The following is a 14,996-nucleotide window of genomic DNA, read 5'->3' on the forward strand; positions in this document are numbered from 1 at the left end:
CATTGCAACTTCCTTCCTCCTACTCCACTTTTGGGGTTTTGTCTTCAAGGGTATTCATCACCTTGTAATAAACTAACAATCGGATTTTTTCCTTTTTTTTTTTTTTCCACTTAAACTCCACCAAAATGTAAGCTTCATGAGGGAAAATCATGGGTGTCTTAATCAGGGCTGGGTGTCCAGTATAGTTCCAAACAGACAGTGAATGTTCAATAAATATTTAAAATTTCTTCAACTGACATTAAAAATAGAACCAAGTCAGCCCAGTAGCAATGAGCATACCTAGCATTCAGAGTTGTTTTCTGACATTATCCCGATAATAAAAAAAAAAAAGAGCCCAGGCTCTTTGGAGAAATGGCTGATTCTACAGCTGGACGTTCATATCGACATCTGCACATTCAATCAGCTGCAGATTTGCAGTTAGTTGAATCGTCAGATGCAGAACCCTCCCATGTGGAGAGCTGACTGTACTAACCATTTTATATAAAGGACTTGAACATCCATGGATTTTGACATCCAAGGGGCTGGGCGGGGGGTCCTGGACCAATATCCCACAGATACCAAGGGACGACTGTTTACAAGATGAGCCTGGAGTATCTTGTAGTGCCAGAAAGTAAGGCAGTACTAAAAACCACAGCAACAGCAGCAACAACAACAAAGCAACCAAACCAAAAACCAAAAAACCTCTGCCTTGATGGGGGTGTGTCAAAGGGACACCAAAACCAGTTGGAACAATTAGAGCAACAAAATACAGTAGGATTGAATTACAACACAAAGGATAAAATAAATATACATGAGTCCATATTGATATAAGTAATGATTAAGTAAATGAGAGAGAAAAGATAAATCCTTGCAGAAGAATTTCAAATAATTTATGTAGATATTCTGCCTTCAAGGGGAGAGAACATGGCTCCCCTCTCCTTAACAGTGGGCGGCACATAGTGAGTTCCTTCCAAAGAGGACAGTACGGAGAGAGAGAGAAAAAAAAAAGCATACAGTGGAAAAACCTGACCAAAAACCTGAGAAACACTACCTCAGCCTTGTGTTCAAGGTCAACGTCAACTGTGATAAATCATCGTGATAGCGTGTGCCCTTTTCTATGTGACGAAAATGTCACTTTATCTCTCTAGTATTCCTCCCCCAAACTCACACCAGTCTAATCATGAGAGAAACGTCAGACAGATCCTGATGGAGGGACATTCTACAAAACACTTGACCAGTACTCCTCAAAACTATCAAGGTCCTTACACATAAGGAAAGTCAGAGAAGCTGTCACTGCCAAGAGGAGCCTAAGAAGACATGACGACTAAATGTAATGTGGTGTCCTGGATGGGATCCTGGACAGAAAAAGACTTTAGGGAAAACTAAGGAAATCTGAATCAACCATGGACTTAGTTAATAACACTGTATTAACATTGATCACAAATTACAACAAATGTACCATGCTATTGTATGACATTACTAATAGGGGAAACTGGGTGTGGAGTATATGGAAACTTTCTGTATTGTCTTTGCAATTCTTCTGAAGATCTAAAACTGCTCTAAAAAGAATAAAGTCTATTAAAAAAAATAGAGCCAAGTTCAAATTAGTTAGGAAGCCAGAAAACCATTATTATATCTAGAATATATCAGTTCCAGTTGGAAATTTGCCAGCTTTTTGAGAATGATTTACACTGACAGCTCTATTAATCTCCTGATACCAAATGCCTTTTAAATTTAGAAATGAGATAAATGGTCATTTTTCCTACCACCACCTTTTTTCCTTTGCTCTTGATATTTTAGCTTTGAGGTACCCTTTAATAGCATACTTTTTTTCCAAAGACTGCAATAATTAATAATTCTGCACCTTATTTCTTAAACTTGCTGTTGGTTACTTTCCTCCAATCATTTTTATTTTATCAATAATTTATTCTAAAACTTTTTTTTTTTTTCTGTCTCTTGGGTGTAAAATTGGAGACTGGTCTTAGTCTTTTGGAAGGACAGGTTGCCTCTGATGCAACCCACAATCTGTACCTGTATATAAGTTTAACCTAACGTGTTGAAGTAATTTGTCTACAATCTCTCCCTAGGTGAAATTTGTTCTTTTAGAGAATAATAAGACAATGACGTGGTGTTTCACATTTTTGCTACAATGCACATTTTCATCTGGAACAAAATTCATCAATTGAAAAAATAAAATTGAATAAAAATTAATAGTTAGTTTGATATGTTTTAGATGCTGAACAAAGTCCCATCTTAAAAAAGTCTTTGGCTTTGCTTTCTCAGCATGTGGCTGTGACTCAACTGTTCTCCTACCATTTAGTACTTTGTTTCTCTGGGAGAAAAAAAAAAAAAAGTGTAACAATATTGGCTTCAGTCAGGTTGATTCTCTTTTTAACCATCTATTTTAACTACACCTGAGGATGACAGCTTTGAGTTTGCTTGGCTTTTCCAGGGTGTGTAAACATTGTAAAATAAAAAATACGGGAATTCAAATGCAAAACCCAGTGTGGACCTCACACCGTGCACTCTTGAACTGTGTAACCCTAGCCAGGAGATTTCACTGCTTTAAACCTTGGTTCGTTCACTTGCAAGTGGTGACTGTACTGACTTTCTTGCCCACCTTACATATTTGGTTGGGAGGAACAAATAAGTGATATCATATGGTATTTGTCTTACATTTCACGTAAACCACAAGGCACAAAGTAAAGATGAGAAGTCATAAATAGAAATATTTTCAGTTATCAATACACTACCTTTTCTTACAGTTTTTAAAAGTAACTTTTGGAGGATTTTTAGTTATTTTCAACTCTTCCAGAATACTTGTATCTGCTGTGCCCAGGCATTTATTTCAACTTCCCCCATCACTGTTGGCCCTTCTCAGACCTCCACCATGCCTGTCCTTTCAGATCTTCTTTTCCCTGCCCAACCATTCTTTCCATTCTGCAGATACACTAAGGACATTTCTATCTGGGTTTGGATATTGATTTCACCTTTGAGCTTCAGCTTCCTTATCTGCCAAGTGGGGATAATAATAATTCCCATCATGTTGGGTTGCTTGGGGGATTAATTGAGAGAATACATTTGAGATGATAGTTTCATAGGAACCTTAATAGGAACTCAGCAAATATTTGTGGAATAACTGAATGGATTTTCTTCAGTGGATTTTCAGGTGCACTTGTGAACAAGGGCCTTCTGGGCAGCTTGTTGTTCTGGTTCTGACTGTGAACCCAGCTCTTCACCAGCTCAAGAGGGGCCGTGTCCAGAGCCTGCAAATGTGAGGTGCAAGGAGGCCATTTTGATGATGGTGAGAAAATAAAATTTATCATCTAGATCAGTTCTTGGTAAAATGCTTTCCTTTTTTTTTAGGCTTGGATTGGCTCAGAAAGAACATATTGTAAAAACTCAGTGGAGTGGAAGTAAAGGGAATTGTCCATATGCCCACCTCGCCCTGGCTGTGTAGCTGTGTCGTCATTGATCAGGCAGGGGGTGACTCAGGCTTCTGGGCTCTGCCTGTTACTGTGGATACAATGTGGATATGTACCTGTCAGCATCATTAGAAGAAGGACTGACCTCTGGGGAACTTTGCTGTTAAAACTTCTATCAGTGCTGCCGGATAATAATTCTCAGCAGATCTTCAATAACTGTCTGTCAAAGTAAGACTTGTGTGTGGTAGGTAGCCCAGCCCCAGAGATAAAGGTGCGTCAGAAGTCACTGTGACTAGGAGGAAGGAATGGAGAGAGTGGATGGAAGGAAGGAAAGAAGGAGTGAATTAACATTTTCTGAGTGTGAGATATGAACCAAGCACTAGACGAGGTCCTCCCAACCTGTACTTTCAGGCCTGTCCTCAGCATCTCAGCACTCACTTCTATCTTGTCTGGATTGTTCCTTTGATTCTCTCATGGGTTGTTTCTGACTGCTTACCTACAGGAATACAGGAGTGGGTCTTTCATGATATTTTCCCTGAAGCATTCTATTGGGACAAAGCATAGAGCACCTACAGAAGGGACTTAGTAAACCCCTGAGGACACGGGGCAGATGCTTAGCTGTTGCTGAGATAGAGACCAGGGCTCTGTCTGTATGGAGTCCACCTATGCTCTTTCCTGGGCAATGGGACCTCAAAATGCTGTTGCTTCCTTTTAAGAAACTATTAAGGGTGGGGGAAATCTCTGGGGCTACCAGGAAATTCTTCTGGAGGGAAGACTTTTTCAATATTGGTTCTTTTCATTAGCTCTGTCTTGTTTGGAGTGAGAGGAAGAACTCTTGTTCACTGTGCTCTTTCAAAGCTCTCATTCTCTCCAGAGAACGTGAAGCCAGCAGTTTTACTCTCCATCTCACTATGGCTTGGTAACCCATAACCTTGGTCAATCATTAGTCTCCAATATCTTTTCCTATTGCCACAAATAATGGGCTATTTTTAGATTCTCTTGAGGTGGGGAGCCTCTGTGACATGCATCAGTACCTGCATGGTATTTGTGTTATTACATGTATGCTTAATTTATTTCTCTGGAAGACTCCATGCTTATCCAACCAGGTACCATAAATCTCTTCCCAAATGTCACAGCTTGGATTAAGGTCAGGACTATTAGACTCTAAGGACTGTGTTAGCTCAATCAGACTCTGTATTCATTCGTTCTGTGCCATCCCGGCCAGGAGTGCATTGCAATTTAAAAATGGACCCTGCCTTTCAATGTTCTCTTGGTTTTCTGGCTACATCTTTGGTACTCTGGAAGCAACAGGGAAAAATAAATAGCTAACATCAACTTCTCGGGCAGTATCTGAATGGGCAGAACATGAGGAAGTCTGAAAGGGCTCATTCCAAGCAGGATGAGACCCAGAGATACCTGGAAAAGAACTTTTAGAAATATTTCTGAATTAGATTGCAAAGCTCAATATTCACTAAGCCAAAAGTCCTTTTTTTTTTTCCCCACAGAGTCTGTCAAAACGTCCAATAGCCAAAAGGTGGCACTCTTCATCCATTATTCATTTCCTTCCAAAGTGAGACCATCTCTACGTGTTCTTCTGTCCCTTCTATTAGCTGTTTCATAATAAAATATTATACCCCCATTCTCTCCTGATAAAACATAGCAATAAAACAGACCTTATTCTTTGGGTTGATCTGTGTTTTGATATATGACAGTCCTTATACCTCTGGGTAGACAATGCATAAAGTAAACTGTTTGCATTTTCAGTAGAGCTTGGCTTATAGCTCTGTGTGTATCTATACACTACGCCATATAACTGAGCACCTTTATTATAAAATCGTCTCTGACCAGATCCAAGATTTTAATTTGTCTCTAGAGTTTGCCTCTCTCAATTTCATAAACCATGAAAACACAGCTGGAGCGATTTACAGACTGTGGAAAAACTCTTGAGTATTTTCGCTGAAGTACTAATTCAAGGATCATGCTTTGTTATTTCCTGTTTCATTGTTGTTTGTAAAACTAGTTAACGGGCAATGGGCTGCTTCAAATTCTCCTGGCCCTGCCATACCGTTGCGTGCACCTCCTGTCTGGGCATGGTGCAAGCGTGACAAGCGTGACAGAAAAACGGCATTGATTTGAGAATGAATTTGAGAACACATCAGTGAGAATGAAATCAGAGCAATTTGCAAAGAGCTAGGCTTGTATCCTTTGAGTACGAATGTGAGACCTGAGGCTTTTAATAAACCAAATACTACTCTGTTATAACTTTCCACCAACCCCAAATATTTTTCAGATATACTTTCAGAATCAACGCTGGTTTAGCCACTATAGAGGAAGGGAAACTTTTGCAGCCTCCTCACTTATGGGTCATTAGAAGCAAAGACATAGAGCATGATGGAGAGCAACATGTGAGCATGGAGGAAAAGTATAAAGCAAGAAGATGAGCTCCACTAATGCCCCACTAACCTAGAATTTGGAAATCTAGAAACCTCAGTCATTTAGAACACATGTAAAATCATACATAAGTTAGAAGAGTTTCCGAGCAGCATGGAAAACCTTTATCATAAAATGCAAGCACTTTTCTCTATAGGAATATAGTCTATAAGAGTTTTAGGACCGGTATAATACAAGGTAGATGCTCAATAAATATTTATGAAATAGATGCATGGTGAGTGAAGACAGGCCTGAGGGAGGTAGGCTTAATGAACTCAATGTTATGAAAGGATGTTATGATTGGACCGTCCAGTGTAGGAGAAAATTGCCTTGCACTCATCAACAGTCTCTAAAGGCATCACCACAATAGTACGATTAAACAGTGGAGGCTTTCCATGTAAACTTCATTTGTTGACAAAACATGGAATTACATTTAGAATGCCCTGTTCCTTAAGATTGAAGTGTATGTAGTAAGAATGGTTAAGATTCAAAACAACTCATGCTGTTAACAAGATAAGCTTGAATTATTTATTCTGAACATTTACTACTGGTCAGGAACTGAACTTGATTCTAGAATATAGTGGTAAACAAGTTATCTGAAATGTTCACTTAGATTGCATATTTTGTACTTTTATGGTGTCCAAAAACGAGACTTTAATACATATTATTATGTACATACGAAGAGCAAGTGCCTTTGAGCAGAACTGATCCAGGAGACTTATAGCTCTAGTTCAAGTCGTCTGTAAAACAGTGATCAGAGGAAAATATTCAGTGCTACATCAAGCTTGATTTTAACTTTTGTTGATTGATTTGCAATGCTCTGTTAGTTTCAGGTGGACAGCAAAGTGGTTCAGTTATACATATATACATACGTTCTTTTTCAGATTCTTTTCCATTAGAGATTATTATAAAATATTGAATATAGTTCCCTGTGCTATACAGTAGAAACTTGTTGCTTATCTATTTTATATATAGTAGTTTATAATTAATCCCAAACTCCTAATTTATCCCTCCCCCTCTTTCTGCTTTGGTAACCATAAGATTGTTTTCTATATCTGTGAGTTTGTTTCTGTTTTACAAAAATTTTCATTTGTATCATTTTTTTAGACTTCACAAATAAGTGATATCATATGGTATTTGTCTTTCTCTTTCTGGCTTACTTCACTTAGTATGCTAATCTCTAGGTCCATCATGTTACTGCGAATGGCATTATTTCATTCCTTTTTATGGCTGAGTAATATTCCATTGCATATATATATGTACAATGGAAGTGGTATGTGTGTGTGTATATATATATATATATATATATATATTCTTTATCCATTGCTCTGCTGATGGACACTTAGGTTGCTTCCATGTCTTGGTTATTGTAAATAGCGCTTCAAACTTGATTTATTATATGGATTTTTCTATATTGACAAGCCTTCTTAGGACTTTCTCAGTGTGTGTGTTATCCTCTAAGACAAGACAATGAAATTAGGCAAAGTGCTAAGAAGACATGCCCTGCATCTCTCTTACAGCATAGAAGAGCTGCATTATGAAAACTATCTTGTTTTTCAGTTAGCTTGTGGCTACACCAAATATTGTGGCTTCTAGTACTTTCTAGGTTGGGGTGAAAAATCTCATGAGACTTGGTGTGTAGACGATGAAGTGCTATTGACTGATATGAAGAAACGAGGTGACTTTAGTCCTCCTAACCCAAAATAGTTTCTCGCCAAGATCTAAGAAATATTTCTGGAGAGGTTCATGGGTTAGGTTGGAACCGAAGTTTACTAGTTAGTTTCACCTCTTTAAATGTGTAGATTTCAAATAGTGTTCCCATTTTATTCTACAGCATGCTCAACCATCCATCTTCCCAGTCACCGTAGCAAGACCCTTACCACATTTGTAGTGTTCTTTATTATTTCCATTGACTTTTAGAGGTAAAATTAGGTTGTAGCTCAAAGAATTTGCGTGTTCAGCTTCAGGCCACATAGAGTCATAGAGCAAGCCCAGGACGATGTGTGTCTTTAGATCTTTCACCGCTGGTACCCAACCCTTCTGCAAAATCTACACATTTGCTAACTCTAATTTCACATTTTCCAAACTGGAAGATGCTCTTTGGTTCATTTGGTTGGTTATTTAAGTGTAGACTTTTTTTTTTCATGTTTATAGGCTGATGTTGAGTTTTCAGAATGTTCTTTAAGTGGAAAAGCCTGGGTTTCTCCAACATCAACTTATTCTAGTGCTGCAGAAATGAAAGGACCAGTTGCTTATCTGATTTTTCACTTTCCAATCAGTTTTCATAGTAATTTGAAGATCTAGCCTAATCTCAGGACAACCCCTATAGATGAGGGATTAGCTCTTCTTGCATTGCAGCTCGAGGTCATGCCTCATTTCTAGCTGTTCCAACTCAGTGAGATTCAAGAAAGAAATGCCCCACTCATGCCACCAAACTAAACTCGTGAGTACAACACGAGTTTAGACTCGTGTCTAAACCTACAACTACGCTAGGTTTAGACAAACAAGAAGGTCACTCTGACTTCTATTTTGAACATACATTATTGCCCCCAAAGATGAATGAAGTGCTAAAACTAAGAGAATCCTAAACCAAACATGGTTAAAATAAGTCTACTTCTAAAATATTCACATATTGATTTGAAAACCTAAATAGAAAACTATTTCTGGATTACTTATTCTATTGGTTGGATTTTATTGGTGGGATAATTGAGCCAACTGTATGTATTTTTCTGAACCACTAGTCTTCCCACACTGTCCGGATTGTTTCTAAAACTATGGAAATTTCCGTCCAGGTTGCATGTTCTTTGTTTGCTTCCGTTGACATTTCTTTGCCCAAAGAATTTCTTTTGTGGTTCAACTTTTCCATCTTTTTAATTTACAGGGTTGATCCCAGCTGTAATTGTGCATGGTTATATACTGACAACCCACATAAACAAACATCAACAAACACAGCCCTTTGATAGGATGATGTCATCACAATCGGAGTTTCAAAAGCAAATACAAGTGGGCAACTGGGGCACCTGTGTCAGCTCTCCGAAGTCCTCCCTCCCCTCACCCTTGATGATGAAAGAATTATCTTTACTGAAGGTGGAATGCTCTGTTGACACCAGCTCCCCTAGTCCCAACCCTGGAAGATCAATTTCACGTCAACTTGTTTAGATTGATACTGAGGCCACCTGGGCCTCAGCTGTCAGGAAACCCAGTGCTCTGCTTAAACAGCAGGCAGCTATCAAAATAGGGGAGAGGGAGAGAGAGAGAGGCTATCAGACTTAATACTGGCACACATTAGAGGGCTAGAGAACCCTCTCAGGTCGGCTAATGTTGCCATTACCATTTGTCAGGTGTACAATCACCTGGAGAATAGGGATAATGGGGCCTTTGTAGGATCCTGAATCAACATCCCAAACAATTCAACCACTGTTCACAGGTTAGAGCCATAGCTCCCTGACCCTTCTTCCCTCTCTTCTCAAATAAACCCCTACTCTTCCCACCTCCCAGGAGCATTACATCAATCGGTACATTCACTTTTCCTCAATATGACAGCTGGTTAAGTGACACATGAGATTCCCTTCCTAATAGCTGCTGTATAGAAACAGCTGTGGGAATGATTTTTCATGTTGTTCAACCTTGTTTCCAGCATCAGAGGATTTAGAATTTGTGCATTCTTAGAGAAACTTCTCTCTTGTGTTTTAAATTTATTTATTTAATAGAAAAAGTGAATGCCGTTCATGGTTAAAAAAAAAAACACAGTGGGGGGGATCATTTGCTCCTGTAGTTTATGAAATAGTCTTTTTCAGAATCACTTTCATTTCAGCATTAAAAATGGCAGCCGTCGTGTGCGTCTCCATGATGAAATGCACAGAGAGCAAACTCAGCTCACCTGTGCCGTGTTACCTGGGCTGGTCTCTGCTGTGAACCTCCCCAGTGTGCTCAGTTTTGTGACATTTATCCATTCCATTCTATCTTCTACCCTGGCTCTGTCTTCTCTCTCCTTGTGCTTCTCACAAGTCCTTTTCATCCTTTGTAAACCATGAAGCCAGTTCTAGAACTCCCCTGGAAGGATTTATTTTCCTCTCTTTTAACCATGGGAAGAAAATGGAAAAAGCTAAAATAGTAGTATTGAATAAAGAAGTGAAAATCTACGTTCTTGTTCACTGTAGCCAAGGTTCTCACAGGGGAAGTACAGTGATATGATTATAGATTTCCAAAGCTAAAGTATGAGAACTAACATTGGACTGACAATTGGATGGTAGACACCAAATCATGTCTGTCAGTTGTTCTGTATTGTGGCCCAGGAAGAATTTTCCAGAGCCCTCAAAAACTTGTTTTGAAAAGACATGTAATATGGTTGAAGTTTTCCCGATACCAAGAAGAACTTCTTGACAGGGCTTCATTTCCAGAACACTTAGTTTTGCCTCCCTCTGGACTGACACTTCTTTTTTGCAAAGGGGACTGGTTCATTCAAGAGAGGAAAACATGGTGTAGGTTTTCAACAGTGCTACTTCCCCAAGTCTTTCCTTAGTGCTTAGAGTGTTTATAAAGAGGAAGGGTGATTGAAGTCTTTTCTTACACATTTAAACATCATTTACCAACAAATTTTATCTTAAGAAGGTAACTCATTGACTTAAACTCACATCCTGGCACATATTATATGTGTCTAGGAGAAGAGAGAGAAAAACTTGGAGGTGCTGGATCCCATGGGGTGTGTTGTGTATATGTGTGACTTTTGCCTGAGACTGGCACTGTTTTGGTTCAAAGACAAATACTCCTAGTGAAATAATGTTTTTGTGGTTCTAATTATTACATCATGAAAGGATACTTTGGGCTCATTTCTGGGAGGCTCAAAGCAGTGTATCTCCACTGGAGCACACTTCACAACAGACATCTTACAGTAGTGCCCAGTAGCAAATTAAATTCTTTTTCACAAAGGCTTTGGTCCTTATAGCCAATTAGGTCCCTCCAACGCAGCCATATTGTGTAATGTGTAAATTAGGGACCTGATGCCAAACCTAGGAATAAAACGTGTAAGAAACCCAGTCTGCAAGTATACCCACGTAGTCACTTCATGGACACAACTGTTGAATGCCAATCATATTTATTTAACAATGGGAAAAATGACTCATAGACCAGAAATCTAATTTTTATTTTGTTTTTATAGTAAGCCCCTAGTTCTTGGGTATGGGATGCATGGAATTCATTCTTTTTTCAGGTATTAGCTGCCACATGAGAAGGAGGACCCCAAATATAGCAATTCTTTGGGTACTTGCTCGCCATGCACATATGAGTAGATAGAAGGGCAAGAGCTAGGGAGAGGCAAAGAGAGAGACTTGGGGAGGGATGGGGAAGGGGGAGGAAGAGACTGGCTCATTATTCAGATCCTTGGGAGTCCCTTGGTGGTTTATTTGTTGTGAGAAGCCAGAGAACAAATCCATTCTAAACTTTCTTCTTCCTGGCAGATTTTTGAAAGCTGAGGTTTCTCTGCTGACTGTGCATGTCCTTTTATCATGTGTTTGGTTTTTCGACATTAAGCCGTTTCACCAAGAATAAAACAGTTACTTTCAATTAATAAAGCATCCTGCAATTACCCCATGTTCATAACCACGTGAAGGCTTCCGTGTGCGCAGATGAGATAGCTTACCCATTAAACAACTCTCTCCATTAGCCGTCTCTACTCCTTGCTGTGTTTTCCATTTTGCCTTCTCCCCTGACACTAAGGGTACGCCTGCTTACTGCCAGCTCTGCGGAGAGACACCCACATGAACACACCACATTTCATGTTCATTTACAAACTGAGAATAAAGATCTTTCCTTCCAATGCCCTGTGAAGATTTTCGACTTTGATGTCTGTTAGTCGAGTGACTTATTTTCACGAATCTTAATGACTGTCTCCTTGTATAAAGTAGAATTATGCTTTGAAAAGAAGTATTCATAGATTTTAGTGCAATGAGTGTTTATTCTGCAAACTGTTGGTCTTCTGCTAATTGTCTTGGTCGTGTCAATCTGTGTTTGGAAGCTTCAGGACTGTGTAAACACAGAATGAATTGTAAGCTCCTGGAGGGCAGCACTGAATCTTTCTCATCTTTGTATTTCCCATGATTGAAAACAGTCAGGAACATGCTAGGCTATACAGATACAGTGTAAATAAAGGGATAACATAGAGAACCATATTTAAGCCGGGCTGCCACCACCTATAGAGAATGAGTATATGCCCTTTGCTGTTCCTTTCAACTTCCTTTGCGTCCTTTCTATCCACTGAAACCAGCAGGCCAAGACCCAAGTTTCTTTCCTTTACATTATCCTGAGGAAAATGATTAAAGAACTAAACTAATAGAGAACACATATAAAAGTCAACCTGGCTGCTTACTGAAAGCAAGACAAACTCTGCCAATGACTTAACTGGTTTGCTAAGTTAAATATTAAGTATTCCTCCAGGTTGTCCAAAGATCCTTCCTCTTAAATAGGAGGAGACAGACGTTTTCCCAGCACAACTTAACCAACAAAATTCCCAACAAAAACATTTTGTGATTATTATAAAAAAGTCCAACAAACATGGAAATGTATAAATATGAACATGAAAATTACCCATGCTCCAACCGTACATGAATCACCACTGAAGCAGTGTGCTGTATGTTATTCCAGGTTTATTCTGCAGATACATATGGATATGTATCCATCCCTCTTTTAACGGCATCTATCTCTATTTAGAATACTCTACACATATTTTTAACTTCATTTTTTTCTCTTAAACATAATATACATTTTCCTCACTGTTTTAATGGCTTTCTGAGTATTCTAGTAAATGAACATATGTAATTAACTTAACTAACCCCCTATTCGTGGACACCTGGATGGTTTCCAATACTAATACACTTTTAATTCTTGTTTCAAACGTGGAAAGTGACACTGGACAACACAAGCAGGAAAACAGAAAGTTATCTTGACTGAATCAGAGCCTCAAAATCTATTTATAATTTGAAATGATGCTTATATGTTAAAAAATTAAAATATTATAACTGAAAACTTACGAAGTTCTTCCATATAAGTTGGTAGATTTATTACATATAAATTGAAGATTATAAGCTAGTCATTTTATCTGTCACTGAATATTAAGTACTTTTATAAAACTATCATTATAAAATTTAGAAATGATGTAAGAAGGATGCAAAAGCATTAATCGATTGGGGCCCAAGCACACAGTAAATATTTGGAAAACCAAGCTGGAAATCATAGCCTCTGAGCCAATGTCTATATTCAGACATTTAGAACTCTGCTCGAAGGGGTTTAGGTTTATCATTGCCATTAAAATTTATTTTAGGGGCCTATCAATATATTTTTTTAATGTTCCCTATTTGGTGTTTTCCAAGTCGCAAATGGTAGTTCATAAATTTTGCAGTAAATGTAATAAAACAAAATGAAGGTGTAAAAGGTAAAAGTAAACACCTCAGGGCCGTCCTTCACGGTTGGGAGGGTGTGCACTACACAAGAGTACAGCAGCTAATAGGGTTCCAATCATATTGCAGACAGTGAAGAGTTTTACATTCATTGCAATGATTTTCTAGCAGACGGCAGTATATTATAAGAATATCCCAACAGATGGAAATAAAGCCTCTTGAGTAAGGGGCATCTTTCTCCATTTGACAGCATCTCTCGTTATTCCCCAAACTCATGTCCCCTTATCCCCCTCTTATATTGTTCCATCAGTACTATCTTATGAAAATTCTTGCAGTCTACGATATAGTTCTAAATCATTCTTTTTAACGGTTGATTAATATCTCACACAACTTATATGATGAAGTTGAAAGACATAATGGGATATAGTAGCTACTTGATAATTGATATTTCAAACAACCACACACATGAAATCATCAGAACTTTAATTTTTGCCATATAATTCAGTTGGCTATTTCTGTAATTGATGCCTATTCATGGCAGAGAGAGACACTGCGGCTTCCTAAAATACTTTCTGAACCCTCAGAGAAAGATAAAATTGTGTTCAGATTGTTATAGTGTTGAGTATTTTTTCCACGTTCTTTGAAACATTCATCTATTGCTTATGTATGTGATACTTCTTCATTGTAATCAGTTAAACAGCATCTTCATACAGGGCTTTACAACTTCCAGAACACCTTCCCATCATTTTGGTATTTTTCTTTGAAAGTACAATTCTGTAAGGCAGGAGGTGTTAGTCTCCAAATTTTCCTGTTGAAGAAATGGTGGCTTAGGAAGGACAGATATCTTGCCCAAGACCCTGAGGTCCTAACTATACAGAGTCGTGGTGGGCACTCAGTTAGCTGTCTTTACATGGCCCCACTGCTCTAGAGAGTAGGATTAATTAGAATCTACCACTTTCTGCTCACCGTAGTTAAACGGGGTTTTGCTCTGCTTTGGGTACCATAAAATATATCATTGCTGCTTATAGGGTCAATGTTCTTTCCTTTGTTAGAATGGTTCCTTTGTTGTGCATTCCCCTGGATACATTTTCACTTTCTTCCTCCAGGTTTCTCAGATGCTGTAGGAACACATATTCCCACTTTCCACCTCAGGCCACCAATCTCCTTCCCTACCACACACACACACACACACACACACACACACACACACACACACACACACACACACACACACACACACACACACACACGAAAGGCTAAATGAGTCTACGTATGACATTAGCTATCAAAACGCAACCTAGCAGCACGATTGACTACTAATTCCAAATAATCAATAATGTACCTTGGTTCTTCAGATCTTTCCATTGCGCATCTCTTGTTCTAGTCTAGACCAAGTTTATAGTTATATTATAGTTTATAGTGCTTTACAGCTATGAGAATGCTAGTCTTTAAAAAAAACATTTAAAAATAATTCCCTATGGTTGGATTGGGTGGACACAACTTTAGTTAAAGAAGCCACATGATTTCAGTTTCCTGGGGCAGGGAGAGGGAATGTATAGAATCAAACCACTTCTTTAAGATGGCTCTTTCAGGTCACACTGTTTTGCCAACATCTCGGAGACAACACCATCAGCAAACAGCAAAGCATTTCTCCTTTTAAATGAAATAATGAACAGTTGGATCTTTTTGTCAAGAGCCGGTAGATTAGTTAACGGCACTTATTTACAATGTAGCATTACAGGCAAAAGAATAATTAATGGGTGAGACCCTA

This window comes from Neophocaena asiaeorientalis, unplaced genomic scaffold (assembly GCF_003031525.2).
Source record: "Neophocaena asiaeorientalis asiaeorientalis breed wild unplaced genomic scaffold, Neophocaena_asiaeorientalis_V1.1 scaffold430, whole genome shotgun sequence".
NCBI classification, from domain to species: domain Eukaryota; kingdom Metazoa; phylum Chordata; class Mammalia; order Artiodactyla; family Phocoenidae; genus Neophocaena; species Neophocaena asiaeorientalis.